This window comes from Myodes glareolus, chromosome 3 (assembly GCF_982192425.1).
Source record: "Myodes glareolus chromosome 3, mMyoGla1.1, whole genome shotgun sequence".
Taxonomy (NCBI): domain Eukaryota; kingdom Metazoa; phylum Chordata; class Mammalia; order Rodentia; family Cricetidae; genus Myodes; species Myodes glareolus.
In genome coordinates, this window is record NC_142028.1 from 56,053,954 (window position 1) to 56,076,579 (window position 22,626).

The following is a 22,626-nucleotide window of genomic DNA, read 5'->3' on the forward strand; positions in this document are numbered from 1 at the left end:
CTTAGGAGATCTTGTCTTTTTCTACTTCCCATGTAGATTATTAGATCTATGTAAGTCTCTCTTAGTGTTCTCATTGCTGTCTAAGTTCTCTGGGATTGTGGTTTGTAGGCTGGCTTTCTTTGCTTTATGTTTAAAAACCACTTATGAGTGAGTACATGTGATAATTGTCTTTCTGTGTCTGGGTGATCTCACTCAATATGATGTTTTCTAGCTCCATCCATTTTCCTGCAAAATTCAAGATGTCATTATTTTTTCTGCTATCTAGTACTCCATTGTGTAAATGTACCACATTTTCCTGTTATAAAATTTCTAAAATAGATGGATAACATATTCTAGATATATGAACAGACTTTATCATTAATTAACTTTATTTCATGTAATAAGTTATATTGGGAGAATGGCTATTGGAAAATAGCAGTTACTCTTCACATCACTTTGGCTGAAATCAACCAGGACTAGAAACTTAGGTTAAAACAGTTTACATGGTGACTGTCAAGTGGACATAGTGGGCAGGATGACCCGAAGAGAAGCAGGATGGCAAGGTTAAGATATTGAACTCTGGCAGTGTTCGTTCTTGTCTCCCATTAGCTGTGTGATTTGAACAAGCTGTGTGATCTTCTTGTTGGGAATTTTCTTTATTCTTTATCTGTAAAATGCAATGGGTATGAGCATTAAATGGAGTGGAACTCAGTGCCTGGTGAGGATGGAGGAAATGTGTGCAGCGGCACACACAATATTAAGAACCATTATTGCCGCTATTATTTCTGCTGGAATTCTTCTCCAGCCATTCTGCTTACAACTTCATGACAAGCACGCAAGCACCCATCACTTACCTCATCAGTTGTTTTCTCTATAAAATGTGTGTGCTCCATCATACGTAGTGTGTCGTCTGTTCATATTCTGTCCTTCCTGTCCTAACGTAAAATGTAGACAGATGGGTGGCATTTTCATTTGTTGTTTCCTTTGGTACTCTGCAAACCTAGTGCAGGCATGTTTGAAATGCCTAATAAATATCTAGTGAATGAATGAATGTCTAATCATAGGTGAATGTTTACACTGGTATTTGATGGGAAGTAGGATTCATTAGTATAAAATTATTCTAAATCTGGGGGACATTACTCAGTGGTATGTCACTTCCCTACCATGTGCAAGTCATTGGGTTTAATCCCCAGCACAGAAAAAAGATACAAACAAATTTCCTAAGCCTAGATGTAGAGGGGAGGACTCTCTTGGACTTTTCACAGGGCAGGGTATCTTGCCCTCTCTCAGGAATGGAGGAGGGGTAGGGTGTGGGAGGGAGTGGGAGGGAAGTGGGAGGAGGGGAGAAAGTGGAAATTTTAATTGGAATGATTTATAAAGTAATTAAAAAAAGAAAAGAAAAAAGATATGAAAAAGTTAAATGAGAACCTAAACCCTAATAATTTGTTATTGACCCATCAGTATGAGTGAGTAACTTTTTTGTCACAGCTATCTATAACTCATGCATGTGGTACACAAGCACATGCAGGTAAAATATCAATATAAATAAAAATCTTAAGAGAAAGCAATTAAGAAACAAAACTTACAGTTATTCATGTTTTTATGAAACTGGATTTTGATATTTTTAAGCCTAAATTATGAGATATCAGTTTCAGAATTCTGTTTCAGTCTTGCCCCACAGAGAATAATAGTATGTAAATAAACATGTTTTTCCCCTATTTTACTTGAGTTGGCCTCTGAGATAATATTTCTGTCTTGCAAAGGGGGACTCACTCCCAGCATATCCTTCCAGAGATGTCTGTTTCATGTAAGAGACTTCATACGTCAAAGGGTGAGGACATAGGCGCTAGAATGGTAATACGTCTCTGTCCCCATGACTGACTCTGTTCCCAAGGATGAGCTTCTGAAATGCATCCTTCTGGGATGCTCTAGGTGGGTAAAGCTTGGGAGGCCCCATTTCTGCAGAACAGGACTTAGAATTGTTTCCCTTAGGTGGAGGATGAGAATGGACGGGTCCTTTGCATTTGGAAATCACAAGATGACAACAAAATCTGTATCATCTATTGCAAAATTCATACCGATTGCCTTTGAGATCCAGAATGGCGGTTATGTGTCTAACCGACCTGACTTCCTTGCCCTGAACCCACAAGTCCCACTGACTAGATGCACGGTCTCTTGTAAATCAGTCCTGTAACAACAAACAATTAAAACACTTGTGGTTTCACTAAACACTTTGCTTATTTTTATTTTATGTGTGCATATGAGTGATGAATGTATATTTGTACATCACATGTGTGCATGTACCCACGGAAGCCAGAAGAGGATGTTGAACCCCTATAACAGGAGTTGCAGATATTTGTTGGATTCTTGATTTGGGTACTGAGACCTGAACCTGTATCCTCTGAGGAGTATATATTCTTAACCCCTATCTCCAACTCATTATTTTGTTTTATGGGTTTGGGTGATTTTGCTGTTTTGTTTTTTGTTTGTTCGTTTGTTTGAGGGCTCAGGGTCTTGTGTATCTCATGCAGAGCTCGAACTCTCTATATAGTCAAGGATGACCCTGAACTTCTGATCTTCTTTCTTCTATCTTCTGACTTCTGAGATTATAGATATGTACCACCACACCCATTTTTGGTGGTGCTGGGGAACCAAACTCGGGGCTTTGTGCATACTGGGATTTACTATACCGAGTGAGCTGTGTCCTTAGCACCTGAATATCACATGTAGAAACAAGCACACCAGGCTGGGACACAAAGCTCTGGGTTTAATTTCTAGTGATAGACAAAAAGAAAGAAGAGGGGGCATAGGGAGAGAGCAAGACTGAATCATTTTTTGAAAGAAATTCTCATTCCTAAGCAGTGACATTGAAGACTCTTCTACTTGGTAGCAATGCCAACCAGGAAGCCTGATGTATCAGGCAGAAAGTATGCATTAATAATAAAGTCAGACCTTTGTTCTTGAATTAGATAATGTGCTTGGGGATTTGTGATTTGTTTGGGGGACATGCTTTTTTATTCTCGCCTATTTCATTGTATAGATAAGAGCAAGACTGAACTCTAGTGGTGAAAAGCCCAAACTGCAGACTATTTCAAAATCCTACAGATGAAATAATAGGCGTGGAATGCTGTACCTAAATAGGGAGGCTCAGGAGGCTGCGAGCCTGGCGGCAGCAGACTTGCTCCTAAAAGAGGACTCTGTTCCAAAGAACCCAGGTTTCGTCCCATATGGTATGACTGTCGTGCTGTGTTCTAGGGAAAATGCCAAGAACTGGTATTTTTAGACTTCTCAAAAGTAACCACTGACTATATATGAATCTACAAGGATAGCATTCATGAAGTCATGGGCTGGAAATGTGTTTTATTAAGAATTCCTGAAGTCAACCTTGACCAGACCATGCTAATAAGAAAAAAAAGAGCAGCCTGCATCTAATTCATTCTGCTAGCATGAATTGAATAAACTCCCCTTGTACGTGAGATGTGTCAGGGGTCAGAAAGAAAAAGAAGTGTTTTGCTTTCATGGATAAAAGATATTTCCCATTGGTACATAAACAGAGGTGTGGAGAATTGGCATAGGCATGCTTTCTGGATTAAAATATTTCCAAAGACTACTCGGAATAGAACCCACTCATCCTTTGGAACTGGGCAGCAAAAACCGTACGCATTCTTGCCCTGCGCAAGCCTGCCCTGTGCTCGTGTGACTTGCACAGACTTTCATTAGACACGCTTTCCATACATGAAGTTGCATAATACATGTCTGACTTACACTACGCTTGGCTTTTGAGTGTGAGTTCTGAGGATCCAGTATAGTTCCTCATACTTGCATGGCAAGTACTTTACCTACTTCCCAAACCTTGGATGAGGGATTTTATTTTGAGAGTTCAAAGAGTTCACACAGGCTGTATAAAGCATTACCCTGGGTGCTTCACAAAGCTTTGTTTATGTAAGATATTTACCTTATCTAAATCCCCACTTTCCATGTGACACACCATTGAATGAAAACCAGGAAAGAAGTACTAAATTGATAATCATAATAATAAAAAAACCAGAGAAGCAGAAAAAGAAATAAAGAAAAGGAAAGTAAAAGGGGGCCCCAGTCCTGGAGCTAGAGATCCTTGCAGGTACTAAGACTACACTGTAATATTTCCAAGCTGCACTGTGTGCTGCAACTGCTGCTAGACACTTGTGTGTGTTCAAACCCTAGGTAATTACAACCGTAAACTTCTATAGTTAGCTTCCCAGTAATCTTTCATATTCCACATGTGCACATGACCACGTGTGTCGAATAGCTGCCATGTTGGACAGTGTGCTTCAGTGCATGAAATTCCAGCCCATGTGTGACTTTCTTTGCTCCCAAATTTAGTAGCTTGCTTGTTTGCCTGACTGTATCCCAGCTTGCTCATTCATTCATCCATTGAGGGGCATCTTAGTTGCTTGCAGTGTGTGGTGATTTTAAATACAGCGGCTATAAACATCCACACGCTGGTTTGTGCATGGCCATGGGTTTTCTCATCGGTTGGGTAAATACCTTGAACAGATGTTAAGCCTGATTTAGCAAGGTGAGAAATTGTAGAAGTTCCACAGTGACTATCCATCCTGGGTACACTGCAGGCATAAATGAGGCTTCTGGTTGCTCCACATCCCTGCCAGATGTTGATAAAGTTGGAGTTCGGGAGCATAGTCATTGGAACACAAGGTAGGTGTACAGAGATATCTCATTTTCAGATTTGAACTTTTCTAATGACCAATGGTGATTAACAAGTTTTCATATGTTTACTGGTCATCTTCATCTCTTTCTTAGTGAAGTGTTTGTTCAGATATTTGATATGTGTGTGTATGTGTGTGTGTGTGTGTTTGTGTGTGTGTGTGTGTGTGTGTGTGTATGTGTATGTATGTATGTATGTATGTATGTGGAGGCCAAAGACCAACTTCAGGTATATTCCTCAGGGTGGTCCACCTTACTGGTTTTTTAAATTAAGATTTATTTTAACTTTAATTATGTATATTGCATTGAGGTAGGTATGCATTGCGAACACAGATGCCCACAGAGTTCAGATGGGGTCACTGGAGTCCCTGGAGATGGAGTTATAGACAGTTGTGAGATTCCCAACCCTGGTGCTAGGAGCTAAATTCAGATATTCTAGAAAATGGGTTTGTGTTCCTAACCCCTAAGCCAACTCTCCAGCCCCACTACCTTGTTCTACGAAAAAGGGTTTCTCATTGGAACCTGGGGATTATATTTGGTTAGGATGCTGACCAGTAAACTCCAGGGATCCTTCCCTCTTGTCATTACCAGCACTGGGATTACAAACATGTATACCACGTCCAGCTTTAACCATGGTGCTGACCTACTGTCTTCATTACTTCTCTCCTCTCTCTCTCTCTCTCTCTCTCTCTCTCTCTCTCTGTCTCTCTCTCTTTCCCTCCCTTCCTCCCTCTCTCTCCCTCTTTCATTCTGTGTGTGTGTGTGTGTGTGTGTGTGTGCGTGTGCGTGTATGTGCATGCGCATGTGTGTATTTGTTACTGGGAACCGAATCTAGTGGAGTACGATTCCACAGAAGAGCTCTCCCAATTATCTTTATGCTTCTTATTTTGAGACAGGCTCACTAAGCTGTCAAGGCATAACTTGAATTCAGTATCCCAGGCAGGCCTTGAACCTGTGATCCTCTTGCATCAGCTTCCAGAGTAGCTGGGATTACAACACTGAGCCACTAAACCCAGAACTTACTTTTTTTCTGCTATTGAGTTTAAGAGTTCATGAGTGTTGCAGATGCAAGTCCTTGGGAACCATGTTCTGCACACACTCGTTTCCAGCTATGACTTGTCTCTTCATATTAGCATGTGTATACCATACACATATTTTTTCATATTGTATCAGAGATCAACCAGTAAATCCAAGATCATTGAAATTTTCTGCCATGTTTTCATCCAAAGGATTTAGAGCCTTAGCTTTTACAATTAGCTCTAGAAAACATTTCTGGTGTGTGTGTGTGTGTGTATGTGTGTGTGTGTGTGTGTATGTATGTATGTGGTTTTAAGAATCAAACTCAAGGCCTACACATGCTACACAAGTGTTTTACCTCTGATGTACAGCCCTGGCTACTACATCATCACCATCATTATCAGAGAGAGAGAGAGAGAGAGAGAGAGAGAGAGAGAGAGAGAGAGAGAGAGAGAGAGAGAGACAGAAAGAGATTGGTTCTGTGCTTTTCACACCAATGGTTGAAAAGCAATCTTTTCCTCACTGAAAACCTTTATAACTTCTCCAGAGAACAACTGAGTATATCTGTGTCGTTTTTTATCTCACTGACTTCTGTACCCATTCCTTTACCAACTGTTAACAGAGACTGCTCTTTCATTTCCCTGCCACTCAGACCCAAAAAATCACACAGAAACTATATTAATTACAACATTGTTCGGCCAGTGACACAGGCATATTTCTAGACAGCTCTTACATCTTGAATTAACCCATTTCTACTATTTTATATTTCACCACAAGACTCATAGTTTGTTACCTCTTGCTTCTTGGGCAGCTACAAGGCATCATCCTCCTTCAGCAGCTACATGGAACCTCTTTGACTCCGCCTACTCTTTCTCTATCTCTTCCAGCCTGGCTATAGTTCTTCTTCCCTGCCATAGGTCGAAGCAGCTTTATTCATTAACCAATAAAATCAACACATATACAGAAGGGCATCCCACATCCAACACTGTACTGTCTTACTGTCTTGATTCCTGTGGATCACTGGTAAGCCTAAGTCAAGTTCTGCACATCTTCCTCTGTTCTTTAGTAATGCTGTTAGGACAATTGACTTTTTCTTCTCATATTTATTTTAGGATCAGTTAATCAATAGCTTCAGGGTTTCTTGTTGTGATTTTTTATGAGAATCATGTGGAATTTGGACCCCTGGAGAGATGACTCAGCAGTTAAAAAAAATCCAGGTTCAATTCCCAGCACCCACTTGGATACTCACAATTGTCTATAGCCCCAGTTCGAAGGGGAACCCAGTTCTGGCTTTTGGGGCACTGCATGTACATGGTATACACGTACACACAGACACACCATACACATAAAATATAATAAAAGATTTTTTTAAAGAAGTATGTTGAACTGTAGATCAAATTAGGAAGCATTGCCCTGTAATAACATTGCCTCTTACAATCCAAGGACACAGCACATATTTCCAATTATTTACATCTTCTTTCATCTGTATTTTAACACAGATCTTAGAAATTTATTCCCAAGGATTTGTGTGTATTTTGTTCAACAGTCAACAGTTTACATTTTAATTTCAGATTCTTGTTGTGTGTTGTTTGACTTTGTAGTTTGACTTTTTAAACCTGTTTCATTAGTTAATTCTTGTTGATTCTTACCTTTTTACATAAATAATAAGATCATTTTTACATGGAAACAGTTTTATTTTCTTTTTCTTCTTTCTTTTACTTTTTAAATTTCTTTCTTTTTTGAGGGGAGCAGGGACAGGATCTCACTTTGTATCCAGACTGACCTTGGATTTCTTTCTGAATGCTGTTACATGTGTCTACCACTAAACCCCATTCCTTTTTTCTTTTTTGCATATCATACCCTTTTAGCATGATGTTGAATGGTGATGCTTAAAGAGCAATCATGTGTTATTCATAATCTTTCTGTGTAAGCAGAGGTTGCTTGTTTATTCCTGGTAACCCAGACCCAAAATAATCACACAGAAACTATATTAATTAAAACACTGCTTGACCTATTAGCTCAGGCTTCATAATAATTAACTCTTGCATATTAAATTAACTTATTCCTATTATTTTGTACTTTGCCACGAGGCTTGTGGTTTACTGGTAAGGTTCCAGGGCATCTGTTTCCTTCGGCAGCTAAATGGTGTCTCTCTGACTCTGCCTTCTTTTCTCCTCTATCTCTGCTTAGAATTCCTGCCTTACTCTATTCTGCCCTGCTTTAGGCCCAAACAGCTTCTTCATTCATTAACTAATAAAAAATAACATATATACAGAAGGATTCTCCCCCTGCCCCCCCCTCTCTCTCTCTCTCACACACACACACACACAGAGAGAGAGAGAGAGAGACAGAGACAGAGACAGAGAGAGACAGAGAGAGAGAGAGAGAGAGAGAGCACATTTGGACTCTCACCAAGAGAAAAAGGATGGTAGCTATAGTCTCTTTGTAGGTATTCTAGATGAACCTGAAAAACTCCCTCAGTGCACCTCCTTAATTACTATGACTCAGAATTTGATTTTATCAAATGTTTATTTATCATTAACTGATAGGGACATCTGCTCTTTCTTCTTGAGTGTATTGATATAGTAGATTATACTTATTTGTTTCTTGACAATTTTACCAAATTGACATACTTTAAAGAAATCTGGTTGATGAGCATGTATATAATTTTACACATTTAATTTGTTTGGATAATACTATATTAAGGATATTTCAACTTTTATTCATCAGAAATATCTGTTGATGGTTTTCATTTTCTTTTTATATTTTTTGGTTAAACGACAGCACTGAACTCAATATTTCAGAAATGTTTCTTCTTTGGTTTTTAGGTGACAGGTTAGTTTAAGTGTTGGGTAGAATTCTTCATCGAGCCTGTTAGAGTCTAGCTTTCATTTTCAGAAGGCTGTTGAACATTGATCTGAGTTTTGAAAACATTTTTGCATCTACTGTGTACATCATGGAGTTCTGTTCCTCTCTAAGTTAGCAAACTCTCAGGTGCAGGGCTCTGTTCATGGCATAATTTTTATTTTCCTGCACTGAGCAAGGGAAGAAAAGTGGCAATGGCCTCTGTGGTTTTTGGCTTTTCCCTGAAGCCTGTCAGGCTTCTTACATTTTCTAAGAAATCGGCTTCTGATTTTTCTTTCTTTTCCTCTGAGTTACTCTGTGCTTGGCCTTTGACAGGGGCTCACTCTAATTCTTACAATTTCTTTTCTCCTGCTAGCTTTCACTTTAAAGTTGCCACATTCCATTGGTTTTTGACAACAGAACTTTTGAATTAGAGCTCTTACCATGTTCATCTTATTTTAATTTCCTATTTGTTCACTCTAATCATCTTTATCAGGACTAAGTCTATTTCTCTCCTTTCTCCTTTGCTTGCTTTGAGTTTGTGGGTGCCTTGTGAATTTCAGTGACATGGGGACCACTGTACTCGGTAGTTGAAATGGAAGTAAATAGTCCTATAACATGAGGACTTTTGGTAGCCTGGCAGGGATTAGCTTGTGTTTTCCCTACAGATACAAGAGGCTTCAAAATTTTCTCAAGTCCTATGTAGGTCTCCCTCGATTCTGGGTTTATCCATCTCAGACAGTCTATGTCTTGCAGCTGTCTTTATACCAGAGCTCTCTAGGTGTAAGGGTCTGACTTGGGTACAAGGGAACAGTTTATAAACTTCAGGAAGTCGCATTGCTTTTATGAGCCTGACTCCAGCTTGATGTACACGAGTTCTTTCCTGCCAGTTAGACTATTCTGTAGAGGCCTCTGAGTACACTGCACAATATCTCTCTTTCCTTTTCAGAGTACAGGGATAGTGTTCTTAGATGCAAATGTGAGAAGAGTGGAGAGCTAATATAGCAAATCCACGAAAGTATGGCCTGCCAGATGTAACCCCGACTGTCCCTCTCCAACGTTTTCAAATGTTCTTTTAATTCACTAGTGTGGGATTTTTTTTTTCCAGCTTCTTTATGTAGGCATTTAGTGCTATGAACTTTCCTCTTAACACTGTTTTCATTGTGTCCCATAAATTTGAGTATCTTGTGTGGTCATTTTCATTGAATTTTAGGAAGTCTTTAATTTCTCCCTTTATTTCTTCCTTGACCCATTAATGTCTCAGGTGAACATTGTTTAATTTACATGGGTTTGTGGGCTTTCTGGAATTAGTGTTACTGTTGAATTCTAGTTTTAAGCCATTGTGATCTCATAAGATACATGGGGTTATTCCATTTTTTTTTTGTATCTGTTAAGGTTTATTTTGTTACCGAGTATGTAGTCAATTTTTGAGAAGGTGCTTGAAGAAGGTATATTCTTTTATGTTTGAATAGAATATTTTATAGATGTCTGTTAAATCCATTTGAGTCATAATCTCTGTTAGTTCCCTTATTTCTCTGTTAATTTTTTTGTCTCACTGACCTGTCCAGTGTTGAGAGTGGAGTGTTGAAGTCTCCCATTAGTGTATGGGGTTTAGTGTATGATTTAAGCTTTAAAAGTGTTTCTTTTACATATGTGGGTGCCCTTGTATTGGGGGCATAGATGTTAAGTATTGAGATTTCCTCTTGATGGATTTTTCCTGTGAGTAATATGAAGTGCCCTTCTTTGTCTCTTTTGATTGATTTTAGTTTGAAGTCTATTTTGTTAGATATTAGGATAGCTAGACCAGCTTGTTTCTTAGGTCCATTTGATTGGAAAATTTTTTTCTCAACCCTTTACTCGGAGGTGATGTCTGTCTTTAAGGCTGTGGTGTGTTTCTTGTATGCAGCAGAAGCATGGTTTCTGTTTTGTATTAAATCTGTTAGTCTGTGTCTTTTTATAGGTAAGTTGAGTCCATTTATATTAAGGGATATTAATGACCAGTGATTGCTCTCTCCTGTTAATTTAGTTTTCATTGGTGGTGATGCTAATTTGTGTGTTTTTCCCTTCTTTGGGATTTGCTGCTGTGAGATCATCAATTGCCTGTGCTTTTATTGATGTAGCCAACTTCCTTGAGTTGAAGTTTTCCTTCGAATACTTTGTGTAGGGCTGGGTGTGTGGCTAGGTATTGGTTAAATCTGGTTTTGTTGTGGAATATCTTGTTTTGTCCTTCTATGGTGATTGAAAGTTTTGCTGGGTATAGTAGTCTGGACTGGCATCTGTAGTCTCTTAATGTCTGCATAACACTTGACCAGGACTTTCTGGCTTTCATTGTCTCAATTGAGAAGTCAGGTGTAATTCTGATAGGTCTGTCTTTATATGTTACTTGGTCTTTTTCTTTTGTAGCTCTTAATATTCTTTCTTTATTCTGTATGTTTAGTGTTTTGATTATTATGTGGCAAGGGAACTTTTTTTGATCCAGTCTATTTGGTGTTCTGTAAGCTTCTTGTATCTTCATAGGCATATTTTTCTTTAGGTTGGAAAAGTTTTCTTCTAATATTTTGTTAAATATATTTTCTGTGCTTTTGAGTTGAACTTTTTTCTCCTTCTTCTATACCTATTATTCTTAGATTTGGCCTTTTCATGGTGTCCCATATCTCCTGGATATTTTGGATTAAGCTTTTGTTAGATTTAACATTTTCTTTAACTGATGAGTCTATTTTCTCTGTTGTATCTTCAGTGCTTGAGATTCTCTTTTTCATCTCTTGTATTCTGCTGGTCATGCTTGTGTTTATGGTTTCTGATCATTTTCTCATGATTTCTGTTTCTTTAATCCCTTCGACTTGTATTTTCTTTATTGTCTCTATTTCAATTTTCAAGTCTTAAATAGTTTCTTTCATATGTTTGATTTTTTTCATAGTTTTCTTTAAGGGATTTGTTGATGTCGTCCATTTATTTTATTTATCTTTTCCTCCATTTCTTTGAGAGAATTTCTCATTTCCTCTTTAAGGGCCTCAAACATTCTCCTAAAGTTATTTTTAGGTCATTTTCTTCTGCTTCATCTATATTTGGTTGTCCAAGTCTTGCTGTTGTAGGGTCACTAGATTTTACTGGTGTCATGGTGCTCTTTGTGGTGTTGTGTGTATTCTTACCTTGACTACCCATCTTTTCCTCTAATTGGTGTAGTTGGGGATCTGTGACTATAATGATTAATCTTCCAGGTGCCAGTGGATCCAAGGCACAGATGGCTGCTCCTCATGCGGCAGTCAGTGCCACGATTCCAGTTACCCTCATTGGCCACTCAGTGTTCCTAGAGGTTGCTCAGGACTCCCAGGGTTTGCTCCACTCCCTTGGAGTTTGCTGCCTCAGGCCTGCTCTGGCCTAGGCCATTGGCTCAATCCTGCTCCTGTGTAGTTTACTGCCTCAGGCCTGCACTGGCCCAGGTTGCTGGCCTCCTCTCTTTCACATGATCCCTACTCTCATGCCAGTGACATCCAGGCTCCCACAGTTCTCAGAACTTCCCACTGAATTTCTGCTGCTCAGTTTGGTTTCCTATAGGTCCTGCTCTACTCAAGAAAATTCCAGATACATCTAGCTGGCTAAGCATGACCTTCCAGATTTAGGAGTGACAGTAGTTAGCCTTGCAACTTTGGTTTTCAGTTAGATCCAAGAAACATTGTTTATTGTCCATGTTACTAGGAATTTTCTGCTTTACTTAAGACAATGAGAATGGTGATTTCCAGATTCTTTATGAGTCTACTGAAAGCCAGAAATATGAGATAACTTTTAGATCAAACTTCCATCAGTTATAGAGAGTTGGAGTGAACTTCTCAGCATTGAGGATATATGCCAAAAGGAAGCCTGTCCGGGGTTCTCATCTTCTCTGTGGTCTTTATGTAATTTAAGTATCTGAAAGTGAGACAAAGACTATCTTATCAAGTCTTTGGGGCCTTGTCACTGATGCTCAATTGAGGAAAGGACCATGTTCTCTTTCCTTTCTGTCATGAAGGTACTGACTGACATTATGCAGGTGGCTGATGACCTGGGTCTCTGGCAAATGACTTCTGTGCCTAGCTTCTGCTCTCTTCCCTACATATGAGACTAAATAAATTCATGTCTCTGTGATGTTCTACAATTCATACTGTTACGCAGGGTAGTTAGCCCTAAGCAGTATCTTGCCTTTCTTTCCAAATGGATTCTGGAGCAACCTCAGTCTTTCCTCTGTCCGTGATGAACAGGTAATAACAAAGCACTTCTGGATTTTCCTGGTGCTCAGGGATGTTTCCATAGAGCTGGCATTCATCTTGGAGCTTACCTCCCATTATCTTGTACTCCACGTAGACACACATTACAAGGTCATTGTCACAGAAGGCAGGATTATACGCAGTGGCCTCATCTACAAAAGCAGTCTCAACGGAACATGTTCTGTGTAGCTCAATGTGAGTGCTGGCTTAGGAGGACCATTTGTTACTTACAAAAAGCCACAGGGATCACATCACAGGGCAAACATAAAACCCAAAATCCCTTGGCGCTGTGTGAAATGGAAGGACAATCAGCTCCATCACTTACACTGAACTCTAAGCTGTCTGGGAGGTTTATGAACACTCATTAGCTATTCTTCACAGCCCACTTGTGTGGAAAAGGATTGGGCGCATTCTGGGGGAGGAGGGGAGTCCTTGAATTAAGTACTGTAGCTGTTCTGCCCCTTTCCATCCTATCCTGAAAGAATCCCCAGGTGGGCACTGTTATCATCTGACAGGGAAGCATAGCTTAAAGAAAAGAAGGGCTTTTTCTGTTTTAGCTTGCATTTGGTGATAGGGATTTCCTTCTCCAGAAGTAAGTGTGGCCTGCTGGAATTGAGGGTGTGCTGTGCAGGCCTCCAAGAGTTAGACCTCCAGGCTGGAAGGCTGGTATTTCTTTCCAGGACTGCGTTGCTCCTGGATCATTCCCACTGCTGTCACCTCTCTGGGTGGGCACAATAAAAAAAAATCTTCTCAAGGTGGGGATGAGTCAAGAAGTGGAGGGGTATTAGGCAAAGGGGCACATTGCAGCCTATCAGAATGCTTCATCTCCAGCTCTGCTTCTGCTGCTTTAGAAAACCACTCCAACCTTTCATTTTCTTAGTAAAACACCATCCAAATCTGTGGTCGGGAGCTTCTGTTGTATGGGTGTTTGTGGGTGGCACAAAAACTGTTTACCATGCTGAAGGCTTGGCCCCAAAGTGTCAGAGAACCATATAGTCTCTTTCTAAATGAGTGAGTCTGAGTAGACCCAGAAATGACGGCTTCTTGGAAGAAGGCCAGGGACAGAAAACATTCTAGGAGCTCTGAGTTGAATTGAGGGCTTATATTATGAACAGCGTTTAGAATTTTTCAGAATAGGAGGCTGTCCATCCCAGTTCGCAGTGTGTGCAGATTCAAAATCAAATCAGCTCCTTTTGCCTGTGAGGTTTGAAATCCTGTCTTAGTTCTTCCGCCAGTCGGCACATGTTCCCTATATAAGATACACAGCCCCCAAGGAGGAGAGGTCTCGGCCTTTAGGCAGACACTATAGTCATTTGTTCATAACACCAAGTCTCTTCCTGGGTTTTCTGTGCATTTATTACAACGTGGTATATGAACAGAGAACACAACTCTTGCATCAAAGGGACTAAGAGTTTGTTTACTCTGAGCAAAATATGAATGACCACAGTCATGTTTTCCTAAAGGTTATGTTCCAATGTGGAGGAAGTTGTAAAAGACATTTTTGAGTTTTATAGTAAAAGTCAAAGTGTTTACTCAATGCCTTGAGGACATTGGGAATGTAGATTCCTAGAGTCTAGAAGTCTCATCTGTAGGTTTCAGATACTATCACATTCTTAGCTTCAGAGTTGGTAAAGAGAGTGGTCTACTAAGCATAATACATTGCAAAAGTTCATCTAATACCCACAAGGGCATTAAGGCAGACACAGAGGTTGGTAGCAGATAACTAGAGAGGGGGCTGAGAATAGTCCCACATAATTTTGGTTGCCTGTCTGAAACTTTCTTTCTCTCCACAAACAAAAACTTCTGGTCAGTCAATCTGCAGGGTCTTCAGCACAGATGTGACTTCCTCTGAAACTTTCAGTTTACACATAACAAGTTACTTGTTGCTTCTAACCCTCAGTTTGTTGTCTTTTAAATGGAACAATGACCATATTTATGAGAATAAGATAAGAAAGCAACGTGTTTCCTGGTACGTAGTGTTTGGCCAATATTTGATGCTTTTATGACTTTCACAGAGGTCTAGCTTTTTCATAGAGTTCTTTGGATTGACTGTGACAGCATCTAATGTCTGTGTGAGCATGGATGTGTCTAGTGAGTTAAGATGCTGAATAATGCCAAGAAGTTGGCCCTTTAGTCACCTTTCCCTCTTTTTTGTAGGGATCTCTATTATCCCACATCTCTCTTTATCAGGAAATAACTACTCTAATGAGTTACTGAAGCTATAATATAAATTACTTCAAGTAAAATCCTTCCATGCATTTCTGCATGTGGAAAAAGTTGATGTTAAGAGGCCTTGCATTGTCCTCTACTCACTCACCCACCCAGCACACACTGTAAAATCAGAGCCATGGTTATCATACAGAAAGGAAGATGTGTCCCCAAAAAGTGTCCCCAGTACAACAGGTCAAGCACACACTGGAGCATCAAACCTGCATGGTGCAATTTTGCCAAATGTTGGTAATTTCTAGGACACAAGTTTGGAGGGAAACTTTGTTGAACTTCCACGTGCTGATAAATGTCTGTATTCTTGAAGTCAGTTTAAATCAAGCCACATTCTTAGTAAAAGGTTCCATATCAACATTATGCCCAATAAAAAATGCCCTCAACTAAGAAAAATTTGACTAGAGATAATATTAAGCAGGGACAGAGCTTTGGAATTTGACTCTTCTGTGAATACTAATCTATTCTTGACTCTGTGTATCTCCCTGACTTTCTGCAAAGATTTCAGCATCAGTGGTCAAAAGTAACTATATTGGCTTAATTTTAAAAAAGCAAACATTACAAAAACATGAATATCTTGTGACAGAATTAATTGAGATAATGGAACAATTAGTGACCCTGATGTTTTGTTGAGACTTTGGAAACATTGTTTGGATGATTAGAAAAGACAAGAATGCTTCAGAAGCTGTTCCTAATAGGACATACATTCTGTGCCCAGTTTGGTTCACAGCTGACCTACTTTGCATGGCCATGAATACTGCTTCAAATTGAAGACCATTTCTGTTGTGGATCTGACATATATAAAACATCCCAAAGCTATTTGCTCAAATAAGCCCATGGCCCTCTAGATGAGGTCTATAGTGGTTGCGCCATCTATTTCTAGATGCCGCCATGGAGAAAACATAGGAATTTTCAAATTAAAGTCAAATGTTTAATAAACTGCTATACACGGGTTGGTTAGAGTACTGACAGGATCTGTTTTAAACTACAACTTAGTTTATTCAAATCATTTATTCCCTCACGCAATTGAGGTCTTTCCTTGGAGTTGTACCAATGCATTCCTCTTTGGGATATTGGGGCCCCTTGTCCCAATTTTCTTTCTTACCTTCTAGTAGTCAGTGTCATAGAGCCTGATCTTCACTGATGAGGGAATTCCCTCTTCCCAGACACTGACTGAAGCAGAACAGAGGACAAACCTAAACAGGAAAGGATGCAATGAAGGGCGGCACAGGACTAGCACAGGATTCATCTGGCTCTGGTCCATTCCCCTACTCTCCTCACTCAATTAACCCAGAAGGCAGCTGGGGATCCCAGAGTGTCTGTGTCTGAACTCATGATTGAAGCAAAGATCTATTTTTTATTTCAGATTTATTTATTTAATTATTTATTTTTTATTTATTTATTGTGTGCATATGTGTATACATGTGTGCCACACTGTGCACATAAAGGAAAACTCATAGGCATTAGCTTCCTCCTTATACTGTGGTGGGTCCCATAGATAGAACTCAGGTTGTTAGACTTGGTAACAAGCACACTTTCCTACTGAATCATCTCTACTGGTCCAAAAAGTCCTATTCTTTAAGCTGCCTTCTTATTGTTTGGGTCCACGGGGTAGTTTCTTTTCTTTTAAAACTAAGTCTTACTGTGTAGTTCAGGCTGGTCTCAACTTCACTACCTCCCTCCCTCACCCTCCTGAGAGCTGGGATGATAAGGGTGCATCTCCAAGCCTGTCTTAAACAAGGGAATTAGTAATAGCAAAACAAAACAAGAAACCCACCAGAGTCTCACTGTGTAGTTATGACTGACTTGGAATTCACTGTGTAGATAACAATGTCCTTTGAACCCACAGAGATCCACCTGTCTCTGCCTCCTAAGGCACAAGGGACTTTTGAGAGTATTTCTCTTCTACAGTTTTAGGTAGCCTCAGATCCATGAAGGTTCAATTACTGACTACAGGTACAGGTTGGGCATCCATAATCCGAAAATGCTCAAAATCCAAAAATTGGCTTTAGTCAATGTCTAAGAAAAACAAATTCACTCATCAGCAAACTCTAATGACAGAAAATTCTGTAATAACCAATTCCATATTCTGCTGAAACTTATTCAAAGTAATCAGATCAAGTTACCTTCGGGCTCTGTGGATCAGATATATATGAAACATAATGGATTTTATTTTGGTCTCATCCAGAGATAACGCATTACATATATGTAAATGTGACAAAATCTGATTTCCAAAATACTTCTAGTTCCAAGCATTTGGGTAAGAGACATGCAGCCTGCGCCACTTTTGGTTGATATCACAAGTAGAAAACTGTGGCCGACATGTGGAAAAGTCAGCATGGCTGTCTGCTCCATTCCCATCTGTCATGGAGAAGCATGTGCCATGGCAGTTCTGCAGACTTGCTTAGAAACTCCTTCTGCACTTCACTGCACCCCAGACAGCCCCTCGGATTTACCCCAGTGTGCCATCTTTGAGACTGTGTTTTGCTATGTCTCCCGAAGTGAAAAGGATTAGGAAGGATTCCCGTTGGGCTGTTTCTCCATGTTTCTCAAGCATCAGAATGACTTGGCAAGCTTGATAAGCTGATCTCTGCCCCTCCCACTCAAGAGTTTCATACGCAGAAACTCTGGTGTCTGGGGATTTGCATCCAAGTGGTGCTGTTGCTGATGGTCCAGGTCACACAGTCTGAGAGCATTGCTAAAGGTGCTTTAGAAACTGGCAAAAATAATTGGAGAAGATAGGTAAATAGGAGGACGAAGTGTCTCAATCCCGTTTTACTTTGTCTTTGTATTTAGATACCCAATGAGGAAATTTGTTATTTTTGTTGGTGATGGTATAGCTCAGACTGTCCTTGAACTTATTAAGTAGCCAAGCGTAGCCTTCACTTCCTGTTCCTCCTGCCTCTACTTCCCAAGGGCTGGGATTACACACATGCATGCATCACCATACCTGGTTTATGCCGTGCTAAGGATCAATCCCAGGACTCCATCCATGCTAGGCAAACAAGCTACTAACTGAACTACATCCCCACTCTCAAGATAACACTTACATGACTTCTTTAACCCACCAGTATGGAGAAGTTGTGTGCTTTGTGACCTCTTTGATTGCTGTATTCCTCTGGTCATTTTTTCCTTACGTTGCATTTTGTAAATCTATTTTCCATCTGATGTAGGTGGGCCTTGTTTCTATGTGTTGCTTTCATTGGTTAATTAATAAAGAAACTGCTTGGACTGATAGGTCAGAACATAGGTGGGTGGAGTAGACAGAACAAAAAGCTGGGAAGAAGGCAGTGAGGCAGTTGCCATGACTCTCCTCTCCGAGACAGACGCAGGTTAGGATCTTTCCTGGTAAGCCACCACCTCGTGGTGCTACGCAGATTATTAGAAACGGGTTAATCAAGGTGTGAGAGTTAGCCAATAAGAGGCCGTAACTAATGGGCCAAGCAGTGTTTAAATGAATACAGTTTCTGTGTAATTATTTTGGGTGTAAAGCTAGCCGGGGTGGCGGGAAGCGGTCTGCCGCTCCTTTTTACTACATCCATCCATATGGAAACAACATAGAAGTCATCCTTACTCAGTTCTAGTCATCATTTTTCAAAATTGAATCCATTTAAATTTAAACCTTTCAAAAATCTCAGACGGTCCAGGTTGCCCAGTACTATAAGAGCCTCAGAACATGGGCTCTTCAGTGAGTGTTAAATCAGGAAAATCCTAGGCAAGCCTCACATCAGTTGATCATTCCTAGGCTTAAAACGCACATCCTGTCGGTTAAGTATGTACAGTGTGCATGTGTACACAGTGTGTGTGTGTGTGTGTGTATGTGTGTGTGTGTGTGTGTGTGCATGTGTGTGTGTGTGTAAAGCTAGAGGTTGGTATCTGTCACTCTCTACCTTGTGTTCTGAAGGAGGGTCTCTTGCTGGATCTGGAATTCACTGATTCAGCTAGACGAAGTCCTGGGTGATAGGGGAGTTTAGCCAATCATATTCAGTTCGTGGGGCGTGTTGTCCTTAGGCTAAAGTTTACCTATAAACTTGGCGAAGTGCGAGTGCGCTTCCGCTAGCTCTCTCGCCTGGCTCCTGCGTCCAGACGGACCATTTGGATTCTGGTGTAAGCTGGTGTAAGTCTTACTTCTGTTTATTAAAGCTGTATATTTTGTATTAAGATAGTCTGGGAACTTTTCATTACCGATCGCCCTACGACATCACCTGGGGCTTGTCTTTTCTTTACCTCCCAAATTCTGGGATTATAGATGCATGTGGCCATGTCTGATTTTTGCATAGGTGCTGGTGATCTGATTCGGGTCCGTAGGCTTGTGTGGTAGGCACTCTACTGACCAAGTCATCTCCCCAGTCCCATGAGCATTTATTTTTTATCATCCACAAAAACTTAAAGATATATCACATCAGTAATATACGTTTTTCATTATCAAAATTAGGTGGGAGCTGGGTGTGGTGGCTGGTGCCTGTAATCCCAGTACATAGAAGAACAAGGTAGGAAGATTGTCCTAAGTCTGGGGCCAGAAAGAGATATAAAGTGTCTTCTAGACTAGCCTGAACTACAGAGTGAGACTTGACCTCAAGAAAGCAAACAAAAGCATTCAACTGTGTAAATAAATGTAATCTTATTTCTTACCTTTATGCTTTCTCCATAGTAGAAAATAAAATCTGCTGTCCTTAACAGATCACAGAAACCTTTTGAGAAGGTTAAGGGTTTTTTGTGCTGTAGATTTGATATTTGGGATAAAGAAGATCTTTGACTTTATAAGTTTTTGAAAAGACATTTGAAACACTAACTTAACCCTGACCTATAGCCAAAATTGGCTGTTAAAACGCACATGTTTAGGAGTAAACAAACCCATTTATTTCTGAAGGCCTTCCATTGCCTCTCTCTTCGGGGCCATTAATCCCATGAGCTTTCAACTGGTTTGCCAGCAGCTGCGAACGTGTGACAAATTAACTGTAGATGTATGTTAAATTACTTTTCATGCAGTTCATAAGTAAGGGATAAAATCAAGCCCTGATTTGCAGAACTGCCTGCAGGTTCCCGAGAAAAAAGTGTGGTGTGGAACAGTCATTCAAGTACAAATGCAGAAGCCCCAGTCTGCCCCTGCCTTCATCTGGAATGTCCCCAAAGGCCTGTGTGTTAAAGGCTTGGTCCCTAGACCAGGAGGTTCACCACCCTTTAACAGACCAAGCCCCTGTTAGAGGGTAGTGGACCTCTAAAGACAGAAGGTATGTAAATGATGGTCTATCACTCAGGGACCACCCTTGAAAGGACATCTCTGCTTTCACCAGATGTACTGCCCTCTGGCCCAAAGACTAACAACAATGGTTCCGCCCCACCATATCCCTAAATTCCCAAATCTGTGGGCCACAGTGGGCTTTCTCTCTGTAAGATGACAACCTCACATATTTGTTACAGGGAGAGTTTATCAATATATCTCCATCCTCTTGAGTTTCACAGACCCAAAGTTTCAGACATCACATAAACACCAACACCTTTTCCCAGCATCAGTCAATCCTTCCGTCTCAGACCTTTGAGTGGATCTAGGCGAGGCCCTGCAGCCTCTCACGTGTAGTTCAAAGTTCCAGTTCTTTATGTTGTATTTTCTGGTTACTGACACTCTTCTGTCTTAGGTCTGGGCCTCTGGTATTTGGTTTGCTTCCTATCCATATTAGTTCTTTGCCTGTAGTTAAGCTAAGGTTATATTTATAAGTAATGCATGAAATTTTAACAGCCCACCTCCACAGAGTTGAACCTCTACTAAGAGGCTGAATATGCAAGTGAGCAATGGTCAAAACGTATGTCAAAACTGAACTTTGATCTGCAATCTATAATAAAAAGGCCAGGCAACCAAACCACAATTCCTGTAACGAATGGCTCAAAATAGCCGACACTTTATCAGCAAATAGCAGTGACATCTTCTACTGCCAGAACTGAATACTACAGGACAGGTAAACAAGGAATCCATTCATGTCTTACAATTCTAAAGGCTGTAGAAGCCAAGTACATGGTGCTGGCATCTGTGGGGCCCTTCCCAGCTACTTCATAACATGGCAGAGGGCATCATATGAGGGAACAAGGTAATTGTGTTGGCCCAGATCCCCCTTTTCTTATGAAGCTATCAGAATGGGAGCCCCACTGCTAAGGTCACATTTGATCATAATTACTTCCCAAAACCTTTATTTCAGAAGCATATAACTTTAAGAGTTTGTGTTTGAGCATGAATTTTAAAGGAGACAAGACCTAGACCATAGTTGGCAGTTTTCTTTTTTGCATATCCTTCTCACCACCTCCCCACTCCATCTCCATTTCCATTTTTGGGTCACAAAGAGAAAGCCAAAGTAGCCACATGCACTGACTCCTTCTAGTAAGTGCTACACCAGATCCCTAGTACCAACATTCTCCAATAAAGATACAGCTGGACCCTCCTCCTTTATTCCACATAGTTTCCATATTCCCTGGTGATGATAAATAGCTTACTTATGCAGCACTCAATGACCTATTTTGTTTCACGTGATTATCTTCTTGTTTGTTTGTTTGTTTAGTTGGTTGGTGTTTAGAGACAGGGTTTCTCTGTAGCTTCGGAGCCTGTCCTGGAACTAGCTCTTGTAGACCAGGCTGGTCTCAAACTCACAGAGATCCACCTGCCTCTGCCTCCCAAGTGCAGGGATTAAAGGTATGAGCCACTACTGCCTGACTTTACATGGGTTATTTTTGTTGGCATGTTTCTCTTCTTTAAAAGACAAAGTTTCTAAGCAAAGAATGGGCCAGAAGTGGCCTTAGGGTTGTTTATAAGAACAAGTGGAACACAATAGGTTCCTGAGAATCCCATGGAAGGCTTAGAAGGAAATACACGAATACCTGTACTCCATCCACCATGTACACAGATGCTTGGCTCTATGAAAGCCTAGAAGGGGCAACCTTTGTAGCTAAATTAATAGCATAAACCTGCATTGGACAATTTAGAAAACAGCAAAGTCTCAGCTATACATAAAATGAATGTGTTCTATTTTATTCAATCAGTTCATTTAACAAGAGGTCTGTTGAAATATAAACCAGCTAAAAGAATAAGAAAAGGACATGCATTCATAGGTAATGGGAGGATGCAATTTCTGGGTTGACTACAAAATGAGAAAACATCCAGGAGAGCGATAACTTGCTGTGGAACAATGGTCTTCTACCCTGTAAAGATTTGTTGCTTGTATTGCTTTAATAAAATGCTGATTGGCCAGTAGACACACAGAAAGTATAGGCAGAGCAACCAGAACAAGAGGAAGAGGAAAAGCTCAGTCTGCAGTCATCACCCAGACGCAGAAGTAAGATGAGAATGCCTCACTGATAAAAAGGTACCAAGTCACATGGCTGAAATAGACAAGAATTATGGGATAGTATAATTTATGAGTTAATAAGAAGCCTGAGCTAATAGACCAACCAGTTTATAATTAATATAAGCCTCTGTGTGTTTCTTTGGGACTGAATGGCTGCAGGACTGGGCAGGACAGAAACCCTCTGTCAACAATGACCATCACCCTCCCCTCCTGGAGCATTGTTCTACTGGGAAGAAATGATTTGCTCCTTTATAGGATAAAATCTATAAGTTAGCTTCTGCCCCTGCAGC

At 40.3% G+C, this 22,626-nt stretch overlaps 1 long non-coding RNA gene across 1 annotated transcript in view; it reads right to left on the bottom strand.

The window, feature by feature from the left end:
* Positions 1–350: 350 nt before the first annotated feature.
* The window catches only part of LOC125403157 (uncharacterized), a 48,400-nt gene continuing 26,124 nt past the window's right edge, over positions 351–22,626 (bottom strand). Inside the window, exons 2-3 of the long non-coding RNA XR_007232848.3 lie at positions 16,111–16,201; positions 351–646 (exon numbers count right to left, since the gene is read on the bottom strand). This is a non-coding gene — a long non-coding RNA (uncharacterized LOC125403157). The remainder of the gene's footprint in view (positions 647–16,110; positions 16,202–22,626) is intronic.